Source organism: Panicum hallii, chromosome 9 (assembly GCF_002211085.1).
Source record: "Panicum hallii strain FIL2 chromosome 9, PHallii_v3.1, whole genome shotgun sequence".
In the NCBI taxonomy this organism is placed as follows: Eukaryota; Viridiplantae; Streptophyta; class Magnoliopsida; order Poales; family Poaceae; genus Panicum; species Panicum hallii.
Window position 1 is genome coordinate 50,361,260 of NC_038050.1, and position 16,120 is coordinate 50,377,379.

A 16,120-nucleotide genomic window follows, 5' to 3' on the forward strand; every position below is an offset into this window, starting at 1 on the left:
TTTGCCTTGAGCTGTCCATTTTGAGTCTCTTCTTAGATCGTTACGCCATTTGCTTCTTTTCAACTACTCATCTATGGACCATCCTACTCTCATAAATCTCAATGAAGCATTTAGTCCACTTATAGTTGTCATTAATTACCAAAACACAATTTAGGGGCCTAGATGCTTTCAATCTCCCCCTTTTTGGTAATTGATGACAACTAAGCAAAGGAGTGATATAATTGAGTTTTTCAAGCCTATTTCATACACTAGGTATTAGATAGACTTGAGAGAGAATTTTGAAAGACTTACTCATGTTCAATTTGAGTATTGTAAGATAGAGTAAAACTTCTTCAAAATTCTAGGAGTAGAAGAAAAACTCCCCCTACATATGTGCATATGATTTTTTTATTGAATTCCACACATATGTCTTGATATAAAAATTTTGGCAGAATTTCCCCTACAAAATGGAAGCGAGGCAGAAGAATACACATATCCAATATTCAAAATTTGTTAGCCTCATCAACCACATCCAAAGATAGATAAGTAAATAACTATTAAGCGCAACTAGTTCATCACAACCGATTTTAAAGAGGTTCAAGCGCACACTTAAGTATTTAGAGTTATTACAAGCCCAAATAGCAGATAGTTCATGCGGAGTAAATAAATATAAAATGCAAATAAACATGTAATGCAAAGAGTTCATAGTGTTCATGCATGCAAATGCAAGAGGGTCTTCTTTTTCACCAAGAGGCAAGCTCCTCCCCCTAAGACCATCCACTCCTTTCTCTTTTTCTCCCCCTTTGACATCAAGTACCAAAAAGAGAGGGCTTCACCAATTTAGCCAAATCAATCGTCTTGTGGTGGAGGTGGTGGAGGAAAATATGGATGAAAAGGATAGAACGATGGCGGAGGAGTCGGAGCCGGGAATATGGAATAGAAATGATCCGAGAAACCCGTGAGACTTGCGTTGATGTTGTGAATGTCTTCTTCAATGCGCTGCTGCCGAGCCTCAATATCGGAGTAAGTAGAGGAAGAACCACCATGAGGTCCACTGTGACTGCCACTCACATTCATATCACCAAACCGAGCATCAAGATCCTCAATGTCAGTGTGTAATCCAGTGTGCACCTGCTCAAGTCTAGTCATGATTGGGTCATACATAGTATCGTGAATGTGTTGGCCAAAAGTATTTAGGCGATTGTCCATATAGCCATAGAAGTTTTGCTCCATAGTGTTAAGCCTCTGATTAACTTGCTACCCATAACTCTCAAAATGAGAAGAGAAACTAGCATTGATATTGTTTTGGAGAGTAGTGAAGTAGGAATCAAAGTACCCTGCAGGAGGCTCCCAAAATTGCTGACCAGGTTGAGGAGGAGGAGGCACGTCTTGAGCAGCTTCTTGAGCAGGAGCTTCTTGACCGGCATTAGCATTAAATGGAGCATGTTGATCATCAACCTCATTGATGGGAGTGAGAGCTCTCTGACGAAAATCTCTGTCATTAGAGAACGGTTTGTAGGGTGTGTGCTTTTCTAGCCCTGGCCCATCATAATTTGTCTCCTAAATAATGAAAGACATGATATAGGGAGCAAAGTAGATGTTGACCTCAAGATTTTTCTTCTTATGTTGAATTTGATGCATGATTGTCCTCACAACATCCATCTTCTCACCCCTGAGCACATGATCTACAAAGTTTCTTGAATATCCAAGAAAGTTTTCTCGATATCCACTCTTAGGAACAAGTGTGCACCTAGAAACTTTGTTCAAGACTGCAGGCCAATGCTTAAGACCTGTGATGTGCCCATAGAGACAGTCAATTCCTGTTCTATTTGGCTCATAGTAGCTTGTAATGTCATCATCTCTCAATTCAGGGTCGTCTTGTAGGCTGATAATGTCAGGACCTGTGGTGAACTGATAGTTGATTTTGATGGCTCTGGCGAAATCAGCAAAAGAAGCTTCATACTTGATCTTCCTAGTCATCCATTCAATTCGCTCATTTGCAAAATTAAGTTCAACTGTGGCATAGAACTATCGGATGATGGTATTGTTCCAATCACACTTGTGAGTAAGAAACTCTCTTAATCCAATGTATTGAAGCATCAGGATCAAGTCACGCATGACTGGCTGAGAAGACATATAATTAAGATCAATGGTCTGATGTGCAAAGACTGTCTTGTTCACAAGATGACCAAAGAATGCCTCTTCTTGCACTTTTGTGTGGAAATAAAGATTGTTAGTGTTTCGCTCAAGACCATATTGATACGGATGTCTTTCCGATGAATAAGCTGCAGCAGTCCAAACTCTAGGGGCAGTGTTGGCTTTCTCATTGATCAGGACATCATCCTCACCCTCATCTTCATAGTCTTCAAAAGGATCATCCACAGGAGTATTGCTAGGAGGAACATATTCCTCATCCTCAGACTCGGAGGAAGAAGAAGGATCACGAACGCGTTGCCTCTTGGGAGCATTGTCCCTTTTTGTTGCACTTTTCTTGACCCTTCCACTACAGTCACAAAATGAGTTTTCACAAATTAGAGACCATAGATAACAAATATGAGCAGCCATAACCCTATGATTCACCGTTTAGGGTTCTTTAAATCACTTATCCCGATCTCTAAATTTAACCATGAGAAAATCCTCAAATCATAAGCAAATGATCCTCTCAACATAACTAACAAGTGCCCCAAAGCATACATCCAAACGTTTGATAGAATGAGAGATCCCCCAACTCAAACCCTAGGCAAAAAGAGAGAGAAATTCGGAAGAAATAGAGGGGATTTGATTCAATACCGAGAGGACATGACGAGGGGATACCGAGAGGACATGAGGGGATCGCGGAGTGTCTGGGGATTGAAGCGGAGGGTCCGTGAATCCGGCCAAAAATCAACTTTTGGAGGAGGGGATTTTGTGGTGTGAGGTGAGGAAAAGAGAGAGGAGAGGTTATTTTGGGCAGTGGGAACAAATGAAGAGTTGAGGAGGTATTATGTGCCCGGCGCTAGGGTTACAGGGCAAAAATCGGCCCGACCGGACAGTCCGGCAACTACCAGCGGACAGTCCAGTTTGAAGAAAGTTTCTATGTGAAAAGTTCCAATTTCACAGATAGTCCGGTCAACTACAGGCGGACAGTCCGGTTTGAAAAATGTTTCTGTGTGAAAAATCCAATCTCGCGGACAGTCCGGTTTACCACAGGCGGACAATCCGGTTTGAACAGTCAGAGTCCAACTTCTTTGTCCAACTTGCTGATGTTAATCCAAAATCTTCCAATACCTCAAAATTCAAAGTTCATGATGAATCCATGATATCCAATAACCAATTTGTTGAAGATTTGGCCAGAAGGAGATTGCTTGAACTTGAGAATTTAGAGACCTCATGCATGAAATATGGGACATGTATGAAATGCATTAAGATGAGTTTACTCATAAAGGTAAAAAGCATGAATGTGAAATATGTATCATGTCTCAAGCCACATTAGAGAAGTCAATGACATTGAGTTCATCCCAAGCTTGCAAAAGCGAGATTCATCCAACGGCTTGGTAAAGATATCGGCCAATTGATCATTAGTGCCAATTCCGTCAATCTTGATATCTCCCTTGCTAACATGATCCCTAAGAAAATGATGCCGAATATCGTTATGCTTGGTTCTTGAGTGTTGTACAGGATTGTTGGCAATCTTGATAGCACTTTCATTATCACATAATAAAAGAATATCCTTAAAATCAATGCCATAGTCAAGAAGAGTTTGTTTCATCCATAATTATTGAGTGCAGCAGCTCCCTGCCGAAATATATTCCGCTTCGGCGGTAGAAAGAGCCACGGAGTTTTGTTTCTTAGAAGACCATGAAACAAGAGAACAACCAAGAAGTTGGCATCCACCGGAAGTGCTCTTTCTATCAATCTTGCAACTGGCATAATCGGAATCCGAATAACCAACCAATTTAAATTGAGATCCCTTCGGATACCAAAGACCAATATTTGGAGTATACTTCAAGTATCTCATAATTCGCTTTACGGCCGTCAAGTGACATTCTTTAGGTGCGGCTTGAAACCGTGCACACATGCAAACACTAAACATAATGTCGGGCCTAGATGCGGTAAGGTAAAGCAAACTACCAATTATTGATCTATAGAGTTTGAGATCTACCAGTCCCTCATCAAGATCAAGATGACCATTTGTTGCCATAGGTGTTTTAATTGGTTTAGCCTCTTCCATACCAAATTTCTTCAATATATCCTTGACATATTTAGATTGGCAAACAAATGTGCCTTCTTTCAATTGTTTGATTTGAAGACCAAGGAAGAAGCTCAACTCACCAATCATTGACATTTCAAACTCCCTAGACATCATCTTTCCAAATTATTCACAAAAACTTTCATTAGTAGAACCAAAGATAATGTCATCAACATATATTTGACAAATAAAGATATCATGACCAATCTTCTTAGTAAATAAGATTGTATCAACTTTCCCAATTTTGAAGCCCCTAGAAGTGAGAAAATCTCTAAGCCTCTCGTACCAAGCACGAAGTGCTTGTTTCAACCCATAGAGAGCCTTAGAAAGTTTAAACACATGGTTCGGCTTCATAGAATCCTCAAAACCGGGAGGTTGTTCTACAAAAACTAGCTCATTTATTTTACCATTTAAGAAAGCACTTTTGACATCCATTTGATATAGTTTAATGTTATGAGAACAAGCATAAGCAAGTAAGATTCTAATAGCTTCTAATCTAGCTACGGGAGCAAAAGTTTCACCGAAATCCAAACCTTCGACTTGAATGTAGCCTTGAGCCACTAGTCTTGCCTTGTTCCTTACAACAATTCCATATTCATTTTGCTTGTTACAAAAGACCCATTTGGTACCAATAACATTGTAATTCTTGGGCCTCTCAACCAATTCCCAAACCTTATTGCGGGTAAAGTTATTTAGTTCTTCATGCATAGCATTCACCCATTCCGGATCTTGTAATGCTTCATCTATACGGTTAGGTTCAATTGAAGAAATAAAAGAATAATGTTGACAAAAGGAAGCAATGCGAGATCGAGTTTGAACACCCTTACTAATATCACCCATAATTTGATCAATGGGGTGATCTTTTGCAACATTATGATGAATCCTAAGTTGTGCACTTGGTTCTTGGGTTGATGAAGAGGGAGGAGATGGTGACAATAGTTGAGTGTCATCTTGAGGAACATTCTCTTGAATGATATCATTAGAATGTTGGTCTTGATCATTATTATTAGTTCAGGAGGGTGGATTCCCCCTTAGAGAGTACGATGGACCAACGTCTTCATCTTCTTCTTGTCTTGGTCTAATGTCTCCAGTTGACATGGTCTTCATGGCATTTGCCAAGCCTTCATCTCTAACGTCTTCAAGATTATCCTTTTCATCTTGAGAGCCATTTGTCTCATCAAACTCAATATCATAAGCTTCTTCAACAATACCCTTGGTCTTGTTATATACTCTATAAGCTTTGCTACAAGATGAGTATCCAAGTAGAAATCCTTCATCACACTTGTCTTGAAATTTAGATAACCGGATACCTTTCCTTAATATGTAACACTTGCAACCGAAAACCCAAAAATAAGAAATATTGGGTTTTCTTCCAATAAGAAGCTCATAGGGAGTCTTGTTGAAGAACCTATGACAATAGAGTCTATTTGAAGCATGATAAGCGGTATTGATTGCCTCGGCCCAAAAAGAATGAGATACATCATATTCCGAGAGCATTGATCTTGCCATATCAATTAGAGTCCTGTTTTTCCTCTCAACCAAGCCATTTTTCTCCGGTGTTGTTGTCGGTCAAAACCCGCCGGCGAGCAGTGACAGGCAACACGAGGAGCCGGGAGGCTTCCGGGACTGCTGGTGGGCCCCGGTCCCTCGGTCAACAGCCTAGTAATCCGGCGCACACCCCTGCTTGGAGTCGCTAGGCGTGCCACTTGACCCTGCACCTGATCAGGAAGGTGTGATGTATTAAATTCCTATATGCACAGACACGTGTAAAGGTTAGTCCGAGCCGTGATCGGCTCATCACTTCCTCCCCGGTATCGGCTGTGAAGAGCCGATTGCATCAATACCGGATCGGATCTATAAATAGGCAACATATGTACTCGATGGCAATATAGATCCTGCTTCATAAATATTAATTTAATCCAATCTACGATAACTAAGCCCTCACTGCATGATCGGAACATCTTACATGTGATTGAGCCTAACAGATACCAAAAGCATCAGAACAATCAACCTAATCAGAGGCCTAAAAGCCAGCCGAAGAGCCGATTCCCGGAACAATCTCTTTTCAAGCTACGATCCAATACTAATCATACTGCCGGAACTTTCAACTCATTTGCAAGGCCTAATCATGCACATATCAAACTAAATCTTTGATAAACAGAAACTAATCACAACAGATTGGATCTACTAAAAAAATAAAGCAAGACGTGACCATTGCATCCAAAATCGGACACGATGACCACCAAGCACTCATGAGCAACGAGCAAGGCACGATCGGAATATGAAGAAAACAACGTTACTCTATGCGTGCTAAGATAACTAGTGCTACTCGCCATCTACAAAGCTTCAGAACGAGAAACATATAAAGCAAACGGGCATGGGTGATGCTACCCCGATCACGCAGCGTGATCGGGGCCGCATGGCACTTACCCGAGAAAACCCTAGAACAGGGGAGGCGATGCGCCGAGAGTTGTTGATGAATGATTCTATTTCTTGTTTATTCATGGTACATATTTATAGTCCATAGACTTGTCTTTCTTAACCAACCCTAACCAAACACGACACGAATCTTAACTCCCTATATCTATACGGCCTCTCTGGCCCCAACACATCCGCACAAGGTCCAATTCGCAAGCCCATCATAGTTATCCTCTAAGCCCATCTTGCTCCATGGCCCACTTCCGGCCCGTCCAGATTATGGTGATAACACATGCCCCCCCGGTCTCGGCAATAATAATTCCAAAATCAATCCTTTTTTAAATCGCCTTGACCCTTCGACTTCCAACCCGTACAGTCATGCCTCTTTAGCTTCCGGAGGATGTGACCGTTTTGCTTCAGTCTCCTTGGGAACCGTTAGGGTGCTGATTCACTTCACTTCTACCTTTGCCTTTATAAACTTACCCCCGGCATCTTCCTTAGTCGCCTTCTTCTCACAGCCATTATCAATCGCATCTGAACCACCCTTTCTTCCTTTTGCAATGGCTTCCTCCTCCTCTGCCTCTTCTGTTATTTCTTTTGAATCTGAATCTTCCCGAGAGCCCACTCCAGAATATGATTCGATAGCTGCTTATGAGATCCTTGCCCCCCTGCATTGGGATGCAGAGGAGTGGGACTTCCAAACTCAGTCAGAGGATGATGAATCCCTAACTGATGATGAGGATCTCACACTTCTTCTTGGAGCCGAGCTGGAGGAGGATGACGAAGACGATGCATCTTGGGGAGAAGAACTTTCCTCCTCGGAGGAAAGAGCCGATTCCTTTTCCACCGAAGAAGATTCAGTAGCAGGTGACTTCCTTTTTGATAGGTCATCGGACGAAGCTTCCGACAGCATCGCAGAAGCCGAAGACGATGGTGGCTTCACCAGCAACAGCAGCGGGAGCGACGACAGCAGCAACAACAGCAGCGATGATAGTGGTGCTAGCATTGCCCCGCCGACCAAATGTCGCAAGACTTCTGGCGCATACTGGTGATTGGCTGTAGCACCACCATTAGATCGGCTCTAGGAGCAATCGGCTCCTCTTTTGTACTCGCTTCCTTGTTATAAATAAAATCTTCTTTTTGCATCAGTGAGTTTTTGCGCACAATGACCTGCTCAAGAGCCGATGGCAACGCATCGGTCTTAGAATATACTGATCCGGATCCGAAATAACTTTCCAATTCATTTTACTTTCCGCCGGAACTCAAATCCTTCTCCAAGATAGATCTCTAAAGATTCCGGAAATCTAGGTTAACTTCCAAAAACCCCTTTGCTCATAAACCCTAGCCGCGGAATCCCTCTCGAGCTTCAAAACACACATTCGATCTTGCGCCGCCAACTCTAGATCTATTCTCCAAGTTCTCGATTCATCAAGGTTCCCGATGGCGGAATCTTCAAATACTGCCGCTACTGTCTTTGGTCTGAAGGTAAAACTTTGACCCCTGTTACTTTAATGCAATAGTCGCGAAATTTATTGCGCTGTTAATTGACTCCTTCTTCATCTATTTTGTCTTTCTTGGGGTTTTTTCAGGTTTCCGATATCTTCTTACCGCATCCTTCTTCCCCCAATTCTTTCTGTCTCGGGCCTCGTTCTTACGAGAAGCCCATAGATCTAATTTCTTCCAAGGCTAATCGAATCCCCTTCGTGAGCCAGGAAATAGATCTAGAATCTTGGTCAGATAGCCTTCGCGCTTGGCCAAATCCTCCAGAGGGTTGGATAATTTGGTATAACAGAATGGCGGACGCCTATCAGCCTTTATGGGAATCCATCGGGATAGCCGATGCTCTGTCTCTATCCCTTTCTCCTCTTGAAAAGGATGAGAACCTTCTAAAGACCATCGGCTACTTCTGGTCCGATGTCTTGAACTGTTTCCTCTTTGGGCATGGTCCGATGACCCCGACCCTCCTGGATGTTATGATGATCACTAGCTTAGACATCTCATCGACTTGTCCCTCTGCTTATAGGCTTTCTGTAGTCCCCTTCAAACTATCCTCCAAAGCAGAGTGCACTAACTGGAGCACATATCTAAGCCAACTTCACAAAACAAAGGGTCCTGTGACAGAAAAAGAACACACAGCCTTACTAAATTTATGGCTAGAACACTTCCTCTTCTGTGGCCCTTCACTTGCTCCCACCAAAAATTACCTTCCTCTGGCTTATGAGCTGGCCAAAGGTCAGACTATTGGCCTTGGTAAACTATTTCTTGGGGAAATTTACAGATACCTTCATCTGATGTCCTTGAGCATTCTTTCACAGAAAAAACTCAGGACTGGTGGTCCCTGGTGGTTCATCGAGTTATGGGCTCACCTTTACTTCCAAAGCTCCATCCCAAATTTCCCTTCTCTAGTTAACAACTCTTTTCCTGATTTGAGTGGGAGACAGATTAGAGGCACTAGTTTCGGGCAGGCCTTATACAGTCTTCCTGGCGGGAAACTGAATCCCCCGGATGCCTCCCGTTGGTTTAGGATTTTTTACAAAGGCCTAGATAACCCAAACTTCCTCACATATGCCGATTCTGAACTTTTTGAGAACCCAGCCATGTTCCGGCTAGCCTATTTTGCTTATGACGCCGATACTAGGCGCCTGTATTCCATCATGGTTCGGCCCTGCCTTCTTCCAGTTAGCATGAGTACTTCTAATCGGATCATCAAGCCAGGATATGAGTTTTACCAGCCGGTCGTAGCAGCCCAACAGTTTGGTCTTGGGCAAGTGCCTCCACATTTCCTTCTTCATTTCCTAACATCAAATAGAGTGGATCTCCCTGATGCTGTCTTTACTTCTTCGACTGCTGACTTCGAGGGGTGGTGGTCAATGTGGAAAACTCATGTTTTCCAAAGAGCTTTGGGGCCGATGCTGCAACAGATTCACTCTGAAAATGAAATCCCTGACGGAGAGGTATTGCTTCTTATCCAATGTCCCTCTTTTCGACTTTACTGAACCCTTTCTCATTTCATTTTCTGTTTCTGCAGCAGGAGGATGGCCAAGAGCCGACGAATGATGATGGATCGCCCTTCTGTTTCTTGCCAATTGCCTCTGTGGTTCTTTTCGGCAAAAATACGCCTCCTCCTTCGAAGAGCATCATGCAGATCCAGCCTAGTACCGCAAAGCTGACCCCCAAGCGGAAGCAATATTCTGAGGCTGTTGCCCCCCGAGCTCGTGCCAAAATGAGAAAAATCCTTGTCAGAAAGATCCGGAAAGAAGTTGCGCCATCTTTCCCTGGCCCAGAAATTCCAGTCGTCAACCAGGTTTGGATCGCCTTCCCTCTTTCATAATTGGTCTTCTATTCATGCCCATTTTCTTTAATCATGCTCTCTCCCCCTGCAGCCCATCATTGTGGACGTCTCCAGTGGAGAGGAACCCCCATGCTAGAAGGATTCAGCTTCAGAAGTTCCAGAGGATGTGGACGCGCCCGTTAGAGCTCTGATCACTCTTCGTGATCCTGACGCGACAGTCCTGGAGAGCCCCTCTACGCTGGTTGATGTCCCGGTCACTTTGTCAGATTCGCTTGAGCCGATCGTGGCCACGTCAATTACCAGTTCCCCTCTGGAGGGACCATCTACTATCTTGATCACTACCGATCTTTCTGCACGAGAGACACACCTACCAGAGCCGACTGTTGTCTCATCGGCTGTCACCCCCTCTTCTAAAGAAGTGACTCCTCCGGACTCTTCTCCCATTGTTAACGTTCCACCTTCAGAAGGGACGCGCCTTCAGGAGCCGACTACCTCTTCATCGGCTATTGCCGCCTCTCTCTCAAAACAGGTATGCTTCACCCCTTAGTAACTTTTGGTCTCCCTTCTGCACTACCTTACTTACTCGCCTTTCCTCCAGAGTCTGAATCTTTCAGAACTCCTTGCGTTTGATCCTGCATCAATTGGGTCGGCCATACTAGAAGCCGATGACCCTCAACCGGACTCAACCAGCACTGCCAGTCGGCTTCTCCACATGAAGAATCTTCTGTTGGGTCCGATTGACGCCTTGATCCAGGATTCCAGCACGGTGAAATAGATCCTTGATGAGGTCAACTCCCAGCTTCCCGTAAGTCTTCAGGTGAAGCTTTTGCCGACCGGGCACCTCCCTTCTTTTCGGGCAAAGGTACCAGAAGCTCGCCATAGGATTGAGACCCGACGCTCTCAATCGCTTTTAAGAACTATCATCGCCGAGAGGTGTCAGTCGGTCAAACAGAAGAAAGTTGCTCTCGACGCCAAGGCTGACACGTCTGTCTCTGCCCGACGGCTTCATCTCCTGGAGAAGGAACTAGAGGATCTCGAGGCCAAGGTCCGGGCTACCAAACAGCGCATTCAAGAAGAAAAGGACCTTATCACCGGCTCCAAGCGGGAGGCAGAAGTCCTGACTGCTGAACTGAAGGTGGACCTGGCTGAGCTAAGTGACTTGAGGAAACAAGTAATGCCGGGAGCGGACGAAGAGGATGAAGCGGTGATTGCTGAAGTTGATCGCGTCCGTCTCGATGCCATTACTGCTATCGATGATTTTCTCCAAAAAACCTGTTTAAGATAAAATTTGTATTCACATGTCGTAACTTTAAAGTCAATGGTCACGCATCGGCTGTTTAGTAACCCATTGTGTTAGTTGCTCCAGCAAAACTTCTAGAGTCGATGGTCTTACATCGGCTATTCTAATGATTTATGAAATGCCTCTTTTTTAACATATGGGCCGACCACACGTATCGGCCTCTTTTTCGTTCTTATTTTGCTAGAACATCATTGGCTTCGTAGACCTGGGTCCCCGAGTTCCGTCGGTTCGCATCCTTGCGCATAACTCTAGCGTCGCCTTGTTTAAGCTCACTGGTCATATAAGCTTATTGCCTGATGGATGACTCACTGGTCATATCGGCTTATAGCCTGATGGATGACATTGGCTTTACTGCTCGTCGGCCCACATGCTTGGGAAGTATCTCTTAAGATGTTGACCGTTGACTGCCACTGGAAACTTGACACCATCCAATTCTTCAAGCACGTATGCATTCCCAGGTAGGACCTGGTCAACCCTGTACGGCCCATGCCAATTTGGGGACCACTTGCCATAAGCCGCGTCCTTAGTTCCCAACGGTAGTACTGCTTCCCAGACCAGGTCTCCTACTTGAAATTCCTTTGGTTTGACCTTCTTATTACACACACGGGCTACCTTAGCCTTATTCTCCTTGATCTTCTCTAGTGACCAAAGCCTAAGTTCCGTGAGGTCCTCAACATTGTCACTCATCAGAGTAGCATATTCTTCAGCTGTTAAATCATTCTGGAACTCTACGCCCTTGACCCGGCCGTAATTTTCCATGGTAACACAGCTTCCTACCCGTAGACCAAGTGATAAGGGGAAGTTTTCGTCGCCCCATGACAAGATATACGGTATGCCCATAATGGCTCTGGCAAGACCTCGTGCCAGCGTCTAGGGTACTCATCAATCTTCCTCTTAATCAACTTGATAAAGCTCTGATTGGACGCTTCAGCTTGTCCATTTGCCTGAGCATAATATGGAGATGATCTGATCAACTTGATACCCATATCGGCGGCAAACTTCTTGAATTCCTCTGAAATAAAAACCGAACCACCATCTGTTGTAATGGTCTGAGGGATCTCGAATCTATGAATGACGTGTTACTTGACAAACTGAATAACATCTCTAGATGCCACCAATTTCATCGGAACAGCTTCTACCCATTTGGTGAAGTAATCTGTGATAGCCAAAATGAACTAATGACCTTTGCTAGATGGAGGATTAATTTTGCCAATCATATCCATGCCCCAGCCTCTGAACGGCCATGGTTTAATAATGGGGTTCATCACGGATGCTGGTACCATCTGGATCTTCCCGAACCTCTGACATGCTTGACACCCTTTATAATACTTAAAACAATCCTCAAGCATGGTGGGCCAATAGTACCCTGATCGCCTAATCAGCCATTTCATTTTGCGAGCCGATTGATGAGTCCCGCACGTTCCTTTATGGACTTCGTGTAAGAGCCGATTGGACTCAACCGGCCCCAAGCATTTAAGCAACAACCCCTCCAAGGTCCTATAAAACATGTCATCCCCTATCAGGACATACCTCATGGCTTTATATCGTATCCTCTTGGGTGCCCCCCGAGCCGAATCCTTCAAGTAATTGAAGATATCGGCTCTCCAATCTCCCTGGTCCAGTAGGTGTACCTGGTGATTAGATCCATCGGGTTTGTACCCCGAAGCCAATTGCGCCAAATCATTGGCCTTTGTATTCCGAGTCCTAGGTATCCAATAAAAATTTATGTACCTGAACTGGGCTATTAGTTCCTAGCATTGCACCCATAATGGAAATAATAGCTCGCTTTCACATCTGTATTCCTCCGTGAGTTGAGAGATTACCAATTTTGAATCCCCGAAGACTTCTACCGCTTTGGCTCCGGCCTCAAGAACCAACTCCATACCTTTATGCACCACTTCATACTCTGCAAGATTGTTGGTGCAAGTAGTAGGCAATCTGATTGAGAAAGAATATGTTGCCCCCCGAGGCGATACCAGCAGGATACCGATGCCACATCCATCTGCACAAACTGATCCATCGAAGTACATAGCCCAAGCTTGTACAGAAAGCGTTGCTATGTTGGTATTGACCCTCTCGGCAATAAGATCCGCTAACGCTTGCCCTTTGACTGCCTTTGCGGGTTGATATCGAATATCGAACTCTGATAATGCAAACATCCATTTTCCCAATCGGCCTTTCAACACAGGAGCCGATAGCATGTGCTTTATAACATCCGATTTGCAGATGATGATTACCTCAGCCGATAACAGGATGTGACGAAGCTTAGTGCACATAAAAAATAAACAAAGCATAGCTTCTCCATATCGGGATACCTTGTTTTTTCATCCAGCATCCTTCTGCTGAAGTAGAATACCACCCTCTCTTTGTTGTCATATAATTGTACTACCACTGATGCAATGGAGGCGTCACCAACTGACAAATATATGTAAAATGGTCTATCTTGTCGTGGTGGAACCAACACATGCGGTCTCGACAAATATTCTTTAATCTCTTCAAATGCCCGTTGCTGTTCTGCCCCCCCAGCGGAATTCTTCATTGGTCTTGATTTTCACTAACTCCATAAAAGGTTCAATCCGACCAATAAGTTGCTGGAGCTCGTTCTTGGTAGTGGGTGGCACCATGGTGCGCATGGCTTCCTGACTCTAAAGGCCAATCTCGATTCCTCTTTCATGAACCAGTGTTGTCGGTCGAAACCCACCGGCGAGCAGCGACAGGCAACACAAGGAGCCGGGAGGCTTCCGGGACTGCTGGTGGGTCCCGGTCCCTCTGTCAACGGCCCAGAAGTCCGGCACACGCCCTGGCTTGGTGAAGTGCTAGGTGTGCCACCTGACCTATACCTGATCAGGAAGGTGTAGAAGTCGTTCGTCAGCTATTTTCCTGCATGCACAGCCATATTAAACGTTAGTCCGAGCCGTGATCGGCTCTTACAACGACCCCGAGATCAGCTAAAGAAGCCGATGGAGTCACTGTACTAGGTCGGACCTTCGGGTACCTTCCAGAATCGGCTACAAGAAGCCGATTGCCATGTTTAACAGATCAGATCTATTAATATATGAACATTTTTGTATGAATCCGATAGAAAAGATAAAAGTATGCTCTGTAATTGCCAAGCTAATCCAATCTGCGATGGTGAAAGCTTTCACCGTATGACCGGAACATCCTATGCGTGGTTAAGCCTAATGAACATGGAAGATAACAATACGATAACCCAAAGAGAGGCCTAAAAACCAACTAACAAGTCGATTCCCGGAACAATCCCTCGTTAGGTTACCATAAGGCACCAAACATGCAGCCAGAACATTTAACCCGTTTGAAGGGCCTAATCATACGGATATTAAACCAATTCCTTATAACACAAAAAACTACCACAATAGATTAGATCTACTAAGCAATAACAGAGCAAGGCGCTGCCCTTGTACCTGAGATTACATACAAGAGCAGCTAAATGATTAGGAACAGCAAGCAAGACATGGATTTACTATTCAAAACCAATGCAGCATCATAATCGTTTAAGATAACTAGTGTTACTCGCCATCAAAAATGCTTCAGTACGAGAAACACAAGATAAACAGATAAACGCAATGCTGCTCCGACCATGCGGAACATGATTGGAGCAGCATGTCGATTACCTGGAGAATGCCCTTGGGGAAGGGGTGGCGATGCTCCGAGAGTTTGTTGTGAATGATTGATTGATTTTTTATTGAATCTCACGATACATATTTATAGTCTGGAGACTTGATCTTTTCTAACTAACCCTAGCTGATTACGGTACAATCTCTAACTTACTATAATTAAACTATCCTTAGATACACGGCCATCCTGGCCCTTGACATGTTCGCACATAAGCCGATTTGCAAACTATTACCATGCTTTCCTTCAGCCCATGTTGCTCTCAGCCCATCCCTTGGCCCAGTCAAATTATGGCGATAACACATGCCCCCCTGATTTTGGCAATGATAATTCCGAAACCATTGCCTCTTCGACTTCTCAGACTTGTGCACGCACATTCACCAGATTGGGTTATCGACCTGATTGGGGATCGAGATGTGCCCGCATGGATATGTTTGTGCGTATATACCAGATGGTGGTAACCCGGCGCAACCCACGCAGTATAGCTCTTTATGCTATACTCGTTGCGTCCAGGAAACTCCGTCACTATTTCCAGGCCCACAAGATTGTGGTGGTGACTTCCTACCCATTGAGGGCCATCCTCCACAATTCCAACGCCACGGGCAACATCGCCAAGTGGGCAGCTGAGCTTGCTGGATTCCAACTCGACTTCTAGCCACGCCATGCCATCAAGAGCCAGGTCCTTGCTGACTTCGTCGCGGAATGGACACCAGCACCAAGCGGCCCGGGGGGTCCGAACAATGGCTCGGACCCCCCACGTCTGGAAGTTAGGGCTCCGGTGTTCACCGAACCCCACTGGACGCTATTCTTTGATGGGTCTGCCCGCAGCAAGAGGGCAGGGGCTGGCGTGGTCCTCATGGACCCACGTGGCGAGCAGTTGAAGTACATGGTGCACCTCGACTTTGAGGCCACCAACAACATGGCGGAGTATGAGGCCTTAATCTTTGGACTCACGGCGGCTCTATCCCTAGGGGTCCGGGAGCTCCTGGTCAAAGGAGACTCCCAACTCGTCATTAGGCAGGTCCGGGGGGAGTGTTCCTGTAACAATCCCCAGCTCGCAGCTTATCTCATCCATGTGAGGAAGCTCGAAAAGGACTTCGATGTGCTGGAACTGCAACATGTTCCACGTGAAGGCAACTCAGCGGCTGATGCACTCTCCGCGAGCGCATCGACTCAGGCACCCATGCTAGAGGGCGTCTTCCAAAGGCGTCTGCTGAAGCCTTCCGCCCAGCCAGCCGACCTGGGCGAAGGGGGTCGGACTAGCACCTCG